Here is a 12,975-nt window from a genome sequence, read left to right on the forward strand (position 1 = left end):
GTCACTACTACTTAAACCAAAGTCGTACGACCTCAATCGAGCAGCTGATGGAGACTTGTGTCATGGACGTCCAGTAACTTAGATTTTTAGTTCTTTGGGTTGATACTATGGGTCATACCTCCTTTGCTTTCATAAAATATGTTACAGCCACAGCCAATTATCTTATCGCCAAAAAAAAAAAAAAAACATTAGCGTGCCTGACCAAGAAATAGTCCCAGGCACATACCCCTGCAAAAACCACAAACTGTCATTTAGTTTTTGGACAGAATTGAACAAACTAGAGGTGGCTGTAGGTTCGTACTTAACAGACAGATGTGAGAGTGGTATCGATATTCTCGTCTAGCTCTAAACAACAAAGTGAATTAACATATTTGCCAAAATGTCAGCCTGATCCTTCAAAAGTTGGACATCACCAGCTGTGGTGTTGCTGCCAAAGTCTGTGGAAGTTGTGTGGAAAATCCAGGTGTTAAAGAGCCCTCTATAATTTAATTTGGGAAATGTGCTTATTTGCTGACTTATCATAAATTACATAAGATCAATATTAGCTTCACTTGTCCAGGACACATCCAACGTCCAAGAGTGTGGATGGAAAAAGAGACGTTGTGGTTTTGGGAAATAGCTTTCACACTGGAGCCATTTCCTGATCAACAACAGCTGGTCCAACAACAGTGTCTGCTGAAGTCGCCCTCACAGTGAAGATGCCAGTTTTGCACACTTAACACTGAAGAAAAGCCTCTAGGATGTGTTGGTGAGCATAGTTTGCTGACTAACAAAATAAACCATCTTAATAAGACCGTTTGGGGAATGTTAGTTGTATTTTTTTGTTCTGCTGATGGAGTCTGAGTGTCTGCCTCCGATCTAAGCGCTAAACACACCCTGAACCTATGTATGTTATCTCTGTGGACACTGAGATGAAATGGAAATCATGTTATCTAACTGTGGGTAAGATGGCAAACATATTTTCCAAAATGCCAGCATGTGCATAAGCTTTATGTTTAGTGTGACGCTGCAGGGAAAGATTTGCAGTTCTGTGGATAAATAAAGGTTTTAAATAGGCTGCTGGCAAAGACTCACGCTGTTTACTATGACTTCCATCCCACGCACTGATTCTTGGCTGAGTCTTCACCCTGAGAGATTGGAAGATTGATTACGGAGGCCTGAGTGGGTGTCTCGTGTAAATATATGCTTGTCTTCTTCCTCATCACAACTTTTCCTCAATCCAAACCAATGAACCACTCTTTCCAGGAGCCCAGTCTGTTATTTTCTGGCCCAATTACAGGGTTTTCATGCCTTTCCTTGCTGCATTCCAGGATAAAATGAGGTGACACTGACATCTCTGTGCCCTCTGAGTCTGTCTGTGAAGTAGCGCATGTGAACTTGGGACCACACATCTCCAGTTCCCTCCAGAAAAGGCTTGTTAACTATATTTGTGCATGTAGCCTTTGTTATCGAAATGTGGTTTTGAATTCATCTTACCTGGTTTGATGATTTCAAACCCACTGTGAGAATGTCTTTAAACAGGCTGAACCTCGAGAAAACATCCAGAGCTGTGAGTTGTCTTGTGATGGGCGTGATGTATGAAAATAAATGCTGAAACAGTTGATTAGATTAGTGAATTAAATTATGCATTTTATCTCAATTTTGACTTTTGTTGAAGACATGAAAGCTTCCATTAAAACAGGTTTAATTGGCTGAAAGCAGAAGCACTGTAAGATAAAAACAGTCGTGATTTGACAGTGTCATTATTGTGTCATTATTGGCTTGTTAGACGTTTTTTTTTTGCGACAAGCGGGGAGGAAGAACTATTGTTTATACAAAAGCCTTGACATTGATAGGTTTTTGCTGGATTTGTGTTTACTGCTCGCTGCCTTGATGAGAAAGTGGCATTATCACGAGCGTGTTAGCTTAAAACCCCCATTAGAATGAAAACAAATCCCCAAAACATTTCCATTATAAGTTGATTATTTCTCATTTTCTCACAAAATTTGGTAGTTCCACTCTCGTATTGTTGGTGTCAGGCATGCATTAACCTTGGCGGACATCTGTGACACTTGATCCGCAGGACAGTTTATTCTTTATGAGCTGGAACAAAGATGTTTCACAGGTAATGACTCATAATTTGTTCTGCAGCCCCTTAAAAAAAAAAAAAAAAAGACATAAATATTATGTTTGCAACCATTTTTACGATCACACAAGGAGAGGATTTCTTATAAAGTATAGACCACCAAATGCTGAAGATATCAAATAGGAATTTTAACCTGACAGCTGGTTGCTAATCTACCTCGTATTGTGACTTAGGCTGGAAGAGTCGTTGCTGTTACTATGAAATGTGTGAAAATCTGAATTTTATTCCTCAATTTGAAGTGTTGTGAAATCGACATGGTTAGACCAGCATCTGTCAGGTTAGCTGTGGAACTGCTAAAAACACTTAATCAGTGGTTGCTGGTCTTCAGCAGGGTCCACGTTTTTTGTAAAGTGTGCACACACGCTAAGAGGAGGCAACACAGTTAATCTGAAGTTGTGGTAATTTGGACATGTGACAAATGTAGAAATTTAACACTTTTTGATATCTATTTCTTATCTTCTTCTTATCCATTTCTTATTTATCTTAGTTTTTGATGAGCTGCCTGTTATTCAAGTAAAGGAGTTTTCATTTGAGTGAGGTTTGAATTAAGTTTAGATGTACAGGGTTTTGCTCATTTCTCAAAACAAAAATAAACAAAAAAAAAAAAAAAAAAAACTTTTTACAGAAAATGACATCAGAAAACTTCCAGATATTGTCTTTGCAAATTCTGCTGCACTGTATTTTGAAGTTATAATCCAGCAAAAGTCTATTGAAATGATGAGGGCTGGGAGTAAGCGTGCCACACTGGCCTCAAAATCACAGCAGCCACTCCCGCTGAGAATCATGGCTCAGCAAACCTCAGCCCACAAAGTCAATTTCTGTATAAATGTGGCCCTAAAACGGCATTAGAATGCTGAATATGCTGTTGTCTCCATTTTTCATTAGAATGGCAGTGACGATCTACCCTACGGCCTTTATATTAGCTGATTTTCACACTTTTTGATTGTTTGTTTCTGGTTGTTACTTTGTTCACCTTTGTGTAAAATCAATTGAATGAAGAGAATAATGCTGATACCGTAGCCGTGCAAAGCGTAGGTGTGACTAGAGGGCAGTCTTGGATTTGTCAGGCGAATTGTAAGCTACACTGTGTGAGTGTGTGTGCGTGTGTGTTCCAGTGATTTATTCAGCTCCCCTGCTGAATGCCATGTAGTGGCTGGACACCCTGCTGGCCGCAATGACAGGCTCCATAGCAATCTGCCAGACACACAGCAGGACAAGACAAGCTCCCAGCTTCTGTTCTGTGTCTGGAGCTGTATATCCATCCCGTTTCCTCTCTCTCCAACATCATCCCTCTTTCTCTCTCTAACTCTTTCTCTCTCTCACCTGGTTTGAGTCAGCATTTGCACTAGCTATTTTTTTTTAGCTTACGGTTACAGAGGTGCAATGTTTGACAAATCACAGAGTTACAGACGGGCCTTCGCTGCAACTTCGAAATCATGGCGAATTATTTTTTCTGCTGCTTTAAGATGCTGACCATTAAATCACCGTCAGTCATCTGTGAGTGTGGTCAATTCAAACACACGGCAGGATTGACAGCTTCCTCTCTGTATTTTACATTCTGCACCATGAGGCCAGATTTAGTGGGGAATCTGTTTGGTTTACGACACTTTGTGAATTTTAAAACACAGTGCATGAACAGTTTGAATCATTTTCCCAAACTTATTCTGATGATCGTTTTATCTCCAACTTTGAGCATATTGTGCCTCGTGAAAAGCCTTCAACACAACACACTAAGAGGAAATTGCAAGCACAAACGTGGGAGTAGAATATAAAAGAACAGAAGTACGCACAGGCAATCAGTTTAAAAACAGTCTGGCCACTGACACGTTCATCCTATTTCACCATGGAAAACATAACGCCGGCACTTTGCCTCTGCCCTGTGCATATCTCTTCCCCATTCCCTTCCCCTCAGCCAGCCATCACTCACTTACGACAGATCAGTCGCCGCGACCATATGTGGTGATGTCATGTTCCTTGAGAGTGAAAGGGATGGGCTGGTTGTGTCCATCTGCTCCGGTTTGCGGAACATTCCAGCGCTTTAACATTTGCATGGCTGTCAGAAGGACAATAAAACCTAATCTCTCTCTCTCTCCACTCTCTAACAGAAAAAAGAAAAAGAAGAAGCTGCAGTGAAATAACAAATGTAGAAAAGCTATATCTCTATCTTCTTAAACTGCCCACATGGAGTATACGTCTTGATCTGCTTTTATGTGGTTTATTTTACAAATTCAGTAAAACCAAATATGCAGACATTAAGTTCCTCATGAGAATAAGAAATGGGCTTTTTTAAAGGGCCTTAAGTGCAGATAAAACTGCTCTGTCAAAACTGTCCAAAGCACTTTTTTTGCATTTTTTCTCCCCTTTTTAACATCAACACACTGAATGAAAATGCTATTTATGACACTGAAAACTGAACTTACTGCCATCCAACACAAATGTCAAGTAGTGGTAAAAAAAAAAAAGAAAGAAAAAAAAAGGTAGAAAAAAAAGTAGATCTTAATGTAGTGTTGACACGAAGAAACATTACTGCATCACATCACAGTACACAATGCTTTTTTTATTTGAAAAATAGCCTGGGCAGCATGTATGTCGCCACTGAATGCATAAAATGTGGTGTGCAAACACACACACACACACACACACACACACACACACACACACATATATGCTCATATATCCCCTGGGATGCATCATCACAGTGGGAGCTAGAAGGGCGGGGGGGGGGGGGGGGGGGGGGGGGGGGCAGCCCCTAGCAACACAAGCCTTACACCTCCTCTCCTGCTACACGTGCCATGGAGCAATTACCACCATTGAACTACTCGCCACCTGTTAACTGCCATGTAAATATTCATCTGCAGCACAGAGAGCGTTTCAGCCTCTGGCCTGCATGAAAATGACTGGTCCAGTAAATCAGCCCAGTGACAAGTCAGTGCAGAGGGACAAAAAAAAAAAGGTTAGTGAACTCATGAAATGTAAATGCTATGTTACCACAAAAAAACAAAGTGTGGAGGGGGTGTTTTCTCCAAAGATTTGCATGAAGCATGGAAAAGACTTGCTGCTGCTGCTGGGGTTGGTTGGATGGTGCCTATAAATAATCTCTGAGAAACAACATATTTACATGTACATGTGTTCTATAAGCTTCTAAACAAAGCTGATAATGAAGGACACAACTCTCCTCCAAGATGTAGATCTCACATGGAAGCATTTACCAGGAGGTGAATTAAAATGTAAATGGGAGCCATATTTGCTGTAGCATCTCACATGGTTGGGCTACAGGCTGCATGTTTAGAAAGTTTGGTGAGGAGTATGAAGCAAAGAGAAAGGTTGCTGTTTGTTTTTATCAAATGCAGTAAGAATTATGCTCTCATGTAATTACCAAATAAAGTTGAACTATTTGTATATCAACACTACAACAATTACTTCCAAGGCTGTAGCCCACATTTGGGGAATAATTAGACACTTCCAAGCAGCATCCCCACCAATTATTGGAATTTTGATTATTTTGATTTATCTTAACTTTTCAGTTACATTTTTCTGTGCATTTTATTTCCCAACAAGATGGTCCAAATCCAGTTTTTTAATTTTTTAATTTTATTTAAAATATTTATTTATTCACTCTGTTTTTTTCATTGGCCTAGGGTAAGGGTTAGTATAATTTCCCTCAGTCTTTACCTCAGTGTTTTCAACTGTAATTTTAAGTGTTTAAAAAAACAGTCACTTCATATTAAAATCTTTTAAAATTAACTTTTTACAATTTATGCATTTTACAAATTTCATTATAAATGGAGTTAAATATAGGAAAACTGATGTGCTGTAATCAGACCTTATACTTCTTTACTGTAATTTAAATGTTGGAGTTTGATATGTTAACCACAATTATTTTATTGGACTATTTGGCCAAATAGCCCATTGTGCTAATAAAACAGATATTTTGCTGTTTAAAACCTATGTACCTGCAACACCAGTTCCCTACCTTCAAGGCTAAACAAGAGCTCCTGCATGATATAAGGCCTAATAGATAACACACTTTACCGTAGTTCCCCGTATTCAGCTCTCACAGGAAGCATATAAACAGAGATAAATGGTTTATAACACAGTATAATGAAGTTGTAAGTAGCAGTGAGTGTTTGTTAATTTACCAACAATTATAACTCCTCCTGTGGGCACACATTTGTGTGGTTGGCCTAAAAACAGATGATAAAGAACAATATAGTATAACACAGCTGTAAATATAAAATATATCTTCATAGAAGTTACAATTGCTGACTAATATTGTACATTAATAAACACTTAAAGGTATAGCAGTGCATTATAGTGTGTTATAAATGACTTATTAAATGTTAATATACTGATTATAAATGCTAAGGCTTTTTATAATCTATGATCTACTCCACTGATGTGATCTTAAACTTATTTGACAACCATTTTCACAACTGCACTTTTATGATATGACTTCTTTTGTGTGTGTGTGTGTGTGTGTGTGTGCGTGTGTCTGCGTGTTGTTGTTTTTTTTTTTTTTTTTACCTTTCTACCATCTGTTTTCTGAAAAGATTGAATCAACTTTTTGTTCCAGTGAAAGTTCAGTCTTCAGGTTCTTTGTTCGTCTAACTGTGCTTTACTGGTTTCTATTTTTCTCACACACTTGGTTTTACACTGTGTTTAAACAGACAGCATCTGTTATTCACATACATCTCTTTATACATATAATGTATGTCTGTCGCTGTGAATCACTTTGGTGAAAACCCATTTGCTTTCTGAAGAGCGACGCTATATCAATGAAAAAAACTTGAAACGTCTTGTCCAAAAACGCCAGACATTGTGCCAGTCTCCATCTTGATAAAGGTTGGTTGGACTGTGTGAACAGCAGGAACAATGGTGGCAATAAGTCTGGGACTTTATCAGTCGATTCTTAAAAAGCAAAATGCTGTTTCTCACAGCATTTTGCTTTTCTTCTGTTATTAACACCATCAAAACATTAACTAAGTGCAACACATTAATTAGTATAATTTCTCCCTGTTGTTGTCCCTGCTGTCACAACACTTTGTTGTGAGGTCAAAACACGGACAGTAATACTGCTTAATTACCCTAATTGTACTAATCAATACAGGCATGTAAAAAACTGCTTGGATTGCATCTGTGAAAACAGAACAGGGGCTAGAAGATCTTGACAGGTAATCCAATACTCGTCCCACAGCCTGGCATCACATCGAAATAAATATGATTTTAAAAACAAAAATGAAAAATACAACCATAAATACAAGATTGCATGATTACAATTGTACAAATTCCTAAGATATTTTTCTTAATTTTGCCTCTGTATGTCGTTCTTTAATCCAAGCCCATGTTCTCAGGGTGCTACCGTCTAGACACTGGGACACCCAAAACCTTTGCATGTGGATCTAAAAACTTCCAGTGCCTCAGATGCATGCAGTGGCTCCAGCTCAGCACCCCATACAATTCGTTAGGGGTTGAAAGTACTAATCCATGACCAGGGGGTGTTTTAATATGCGGTGTGTAAATCAATATTGCATTAAAAGAACTTGCTTTTTATGTCTCTCACAACTCTGCAGCTCATGTTTTATGGGATTTGTGGTGTTTAAAGCTAGAGCTAACCTCTTAGGTAGAGCTATGAGCTGCACACATGAAAAAGATTGAGTGAACTTTTCACAGATTTGACTTCACTTTGTGTAACCGGATATTATCAGCCAGTAATGCCATCCAATAGAGACAGAAGACTCGGTGTGCTTGAGTATTTGTCCGTTTTCCCTACTTTGCTTCTTATTCACTTGTAACATGCTGGAAGTATGTTATCATGAGAAATGTCGTGCTCTGTCCTGATCCCGAGGTCTTGTCCCAGTCATTTTTTATCCCCACAGCCTTTTCAGGGATGAGACCACATCTGTCTCCGTCACTATTTACACGCTCTTTCACCATAAAGTACTCCGAGTCACACATGCACACACAGACAAACACACACACATCCTCCTCCTATCTCATGCCTAATTCAAACCTGCCTTATGAGTCCCCTGACAGATCCACACAGAGTCAGCTCAACACATGCACACAGACATTCAATCACTGGAAAGCAGCGCAGGCCACATATAAATCCATCTAATAAAGCATCTTCCAGACCGTTCCCAATGCGAATGAGATGTCCCAAAGCCTCATGGTGTTATCTGGCCTCTGCAAAAGCAAGAATGTGATCTATGCCCCCCTAATTGTTGCAGGGGGAGGTTTTATAAGCACACTGTGGATAGGCTAAAAGGCCAAATAAATCCAACCGCTTGTAGTTTGCTTGTAAATCCTCACTTTCTGTCTTGTTTTGTAATTGTGGTGTCTTCTGGCCGCAGCATGAGGACAAATACACTTTAGAAATAATTCTTAGCAGTTGCTTAGCCAAGAAAACCTAGATTTGCATTGCATGGAGGAATATACAATGACTACCAAACACAATATTTTGCAAAATACAATACAAACCTTAGGAATTACTTACAAGTGCTATTTGACCTCTGCCTGAATGGCTGTCAATCATTTCTTAGCTTTCTCTCTCTTTCTTTCTTTCTTAATGTCAGTATAGCGTATGTAGCTCGCTATCAAGTCTGACCAGTCTTGGCAGGTCTGATGTCCGTGCCTGCTTTCTACAGTAGCTGGTTAGTCATGTCTGACATCTGTGGCTCCCCACAGTCAGGGTGAATGCCAGGCTGAATAATGCACCGGGGGGGCACTGTCGGGGGAGACACACTGCAACCTGCTCTGCCTCTTCTGGTTTTGTGGAGCTGCAACATGCTGCAAACAGTTCATGCACAGGCCTGAAAGTGTGTGCGCACAAAGTTAGCCACGAGTTGGTGAACAGAGTGGCACATGACAGCTAAAGAGACAAATATTGTTTATCAGGAGTTGGTGAAGACCAAAGAAAAAGCTAAAAGGTGAATGACTTTTAGACTTCCATTCATCAGGTGGCAAGAAACATGTCTCCAAATGAATGCTAATGTTGCTAACAAGGTCACGGTATCAACTTAAAAGCTAATAATATGTCAATGTTGTGTTTACAGCTTGTTTCAACTGCCAAAAATGTGTTGAACAATCAGTTGTTGCTGGTTTCTTTGGTTTCTTTTTTTTTAATGTACATGATATACTGTTGCAGCTTTTGGCAAAAGTTCTGATGGTAAACACCAATGAATTCTAAAGCTCTGATAAGTTCCTACAAAGTTGTAAAGCAAAATGCAGTTGCACTTTCACTTGTTAAAATCATCAAATTCTATGAAAAACCCATAACTTAATCACATAAATAAATCTTCGATCCCACTGTCTGCTTGGGGTAAACAGGAAGCCAAAAACACCATTTTGACCCTATAGAGTCTGCCATTAATCCTTCAGACAGAATTTACATGACACCAGGGGTGTGAGTGTCTTAAACACCCGATGTAAAGCGCCTGATGCCACGTTGGTGCGGCTGTCAGTGTGGAAGAATAATCTCCCTCCTTCCCTCCACTGCAGGCTGCTGACCTCTGGCTGACCCCCGGGCCAGCGGCTGGGGTGTTAATGTTCACCCTCACCAGGGTCGCACCCAGCATGTTTATTTTATGACACAGGAGAAGGCACCTCAGAAGGGAGTGTGGACTCGGTGCATTGACCCCCAAACCCCATTAGAAAGGAGGCCACTGAGGTGTAAAGGCCCTTTACTTATGTCCGAGCCATGTTGTTACACTGGTCTGTCCTGATAGTGTTAGGGCTACTGTTCAACAGATAAATAATGCTCCTATGAATGTCCTGATGAACAAAACTAACTCACTTATACATTGCAGCGTAAATAAAAGTGCTATATTCACCCCAGTTAAGAAATGAAATACCAACGATTGCTTCAAAAATCCCCTCATAGAGAGCTGCAGGAATGAGTCCTGAAACCTGGAAAGTAGCATTTAGCATTAGCATTTTAGTACTTCCGGTTTCCTGTGTTTTTTTTTTTTTTTGAATGGGTTTTTGTTTAGATGACTGAAATAAGGTCTGAGGTTAACACAAGCTCAAGACATTTTTATGTTCTGTTGTAAGACATAAAATCCGCCAGTAAATACCTCAGTTGTGATTTCTTTAAGCTTTGATGTCTCTTAAAAAAGGCCAGTTGCTAACAAGTGGCTAAATGAGACTGCAGAGGTTGTCGAGGACGTTAAACATCATCACGCCGAACATGAGAAATGATCGACTCACCAGTCCACCTTTACAGCCACATTGTGTTAATACTCACATTTTTTGCAAACAATTACTAACTTTGAAAGAGGAGAGGCTTTTGTAGAGGAGGTAAGAGCTAAATCAAACTACAAGTTGGAAGCTCAGTGGGGGTGATGTTGAAGCCATGCGATGGTGGTGTAGTTTATTTATTATCTTTTATATGCCTTTTACTTCTGGCATTTGTATTTAGGCTTCAAAAATCAGAAAAGTGGTTTTTATAAACATTATCATGCTGAACTAAATTATCATAAACATTTGTTTATTGCAGAGTTTATTTTTTTGCAGTAATCCAAAAGCCAATGGAAAAATGTCTTTGGCTTTCTGTCGAGGGAGCCAAGGTGATGCTAAGATCTAGGTAGGCCTACAAGAATACAGCATCCATGCAGCACTCTACTAAATTCAGTGTTTACATTTACATTGTACATTTAAATAACTTCACTTCAATTCAAATTTTTATTGTTCCATATGAGGAATTTGGTTTGCAAGTGGGGTGTAAAAAAACAAACACAAACATGTTTTATACTATGCAAACATGCATCAAAGAGGGTAGAGGCTGCTGAGCCATGCACCAGTGCTGTTTTGCATTTGTTGACATGCTGTGAGAAGAAATCAGAGAAAAAAAAAAAAAAAGATGAGAAATTTTATAGTTAATCAAACTGACAATATACAGCAGTCTGTATACTTTTCTAGCATCAACATCACCAGAATTCCTGCTCTGGCTAAATGTTTGTGTAAATATGCATTTGCATTTATTTGAACATGAATGTATGAGTGAGAGTGAGTGTGTGTGTGTGTGCGTGTTGCCTGTGTGTGTGTCTGCGTGTGTGCCAGCATTGTGCACGCATCACTCGGGAGAGAATCCGTCAGCCACATTTCCAATTCCGCTCAATTTCAGCAAGAATCTCAGTAATCCCGCTGAAGAGCCGCGGTTCTCCCACAGTGACATCCCATAATGGCACTAACACCAGAGTGGTGGGCACCCAGTTACGACTCCCAGGCTCCATTCGGTGCACGTTCCCAATCCCCCAACCTGTCTGTATGCAAACAGAGCCCCCTCAGAGGAGAACACTGATCTGGCAGCCTTTCACTGAGCCCTGTGTAGACATATTTAATGCCTCAATAACCACTGCTTAAGACAGAGTGATGAACGCCAGGGGCTTTCATTACCACGAGAAGTTTATCCGTGTGTGTGTGTGTGTGTGTGTGTGTAAGTGTGTAAGTGTGCGTAGGTACAGTATGCACTGAAATAAGCGTCCCACTGTTATTTACCCATTGGGAATGTCAAGCTGTTGTTTTTTTAACAAAAATACATACGGCGCCGCCTCTGTTGCACCAGGAGCATATGGCTTTCTGATTTGTTCTCATGAATTAGCACAACTAACCTGTCACAGATGCTACTAATCTGTCTTTCAGCATTACAAATTTATTTTGTGCCTAACATTTTGCAGTTTATTGACAGGAAACCGACACATGTGAATGTGCAAAAGTCACAGTGCTCAAGGTCAAATATGAAAAGCAAATGGAAGCAGTTACAAAATCAAACACAATTTGATTTGGCTAAAAAAAAAAACAAAAAAACTATTATTTGTATGGGACTTTCTATAACCTCTCAGGGTCTTGTTGCCATGTTGCTGTCAGTGCTGGGAGGTGCAGAGGCAGCTGGAGAGCAGGGTAAATACAGTCAGAAATGTGTCACAGCATCAGTGCTACAGCTTATTGGTTCCTCACATATGTACACACTGTGAGGCAAGGCAGAGGCGTACCCACAGGTACACAAACAAATATGGATTGATATGCCAGTATATTATTGAAAGGCAGGGGGAGAAGATAATGCAAACCCATATTTCTTATAGGATAGAATGCAATGTTGTGGTGTGGGACTGTCTGCATTGAGGCACAAATGTTACTTTACATTAGCTTCATCTGCAGGCTGTCTCTGTTTTTCTTCCACTCCGGCGATGATGACAAGGAGACCCAAGAGGAAAGCGTCTCTCTCCCCAGACACTCATCACCCAGAGAGAGAGAGAGAGAGCGAAAGAGAGAGAGCTTGTGGAAGGATCAATTTGTCTGCACAGGAAACTGTGTAATGTTAATCACAACTTTAATTTGGGCTGAATTAGCATTTTGATGAACTTGTGGGGCTGACTCATGTACTCTAAGCACCTTCAAACGCAGCGCGCACAGAGGAAATGGCAGTGTGGTTAATTAACGCTCGCACACAGCAGATGGGCTCAGTGAAGGGCCTGGCAGAAAGAGACACAGAGAGCGAGAACTGATGGGGAAGAGTCACTGTTAATGGGAAAAATACAACACAATATAAAATTTCCAGCCGTCGCTCTCCAGATAAAATGGCTGGTTCAAAACCGACAGCTAAAGAAGGCGGGGAGTACTAAAAAACATTTCAGTCTTTTAGGGAAAACAGAACACAAAGAGTCGGTAATAGCTTACAGAAGACACAACTGGCAAATCTTGGTCAAACATGCAGCCTGTTTACATATGCCCAACCGTTTCAATCTCGGAGCACAGAGTGTAACCCAACATGGTGCCTCAGTCTCATTGCTTTTCGCTCGTTCTCTGAAATCTTTTGCTAACACATTTAGAATTGACTGTCAGGTTATTTTTCT

This window comes from Trachinotus anak, unplaced genomic scaffold (genome assembly GCF_046630095.1).
Source record: "Trachinotus anak isolate AG129_WGS33_773 ecotype Australia unplaced genomic scaffold, CSIRO_AGI_Tana_v1 ptg000031l, whole genome shotgun sequence".
In the NCBI taxonomy this organism is placed as follows: domain Eukaryota; kingdom Metazoa; phylum Chordata; class Actinopteri; order Carangiformes; family Carangidae; genus Trachinotus; species Trachinotus anak.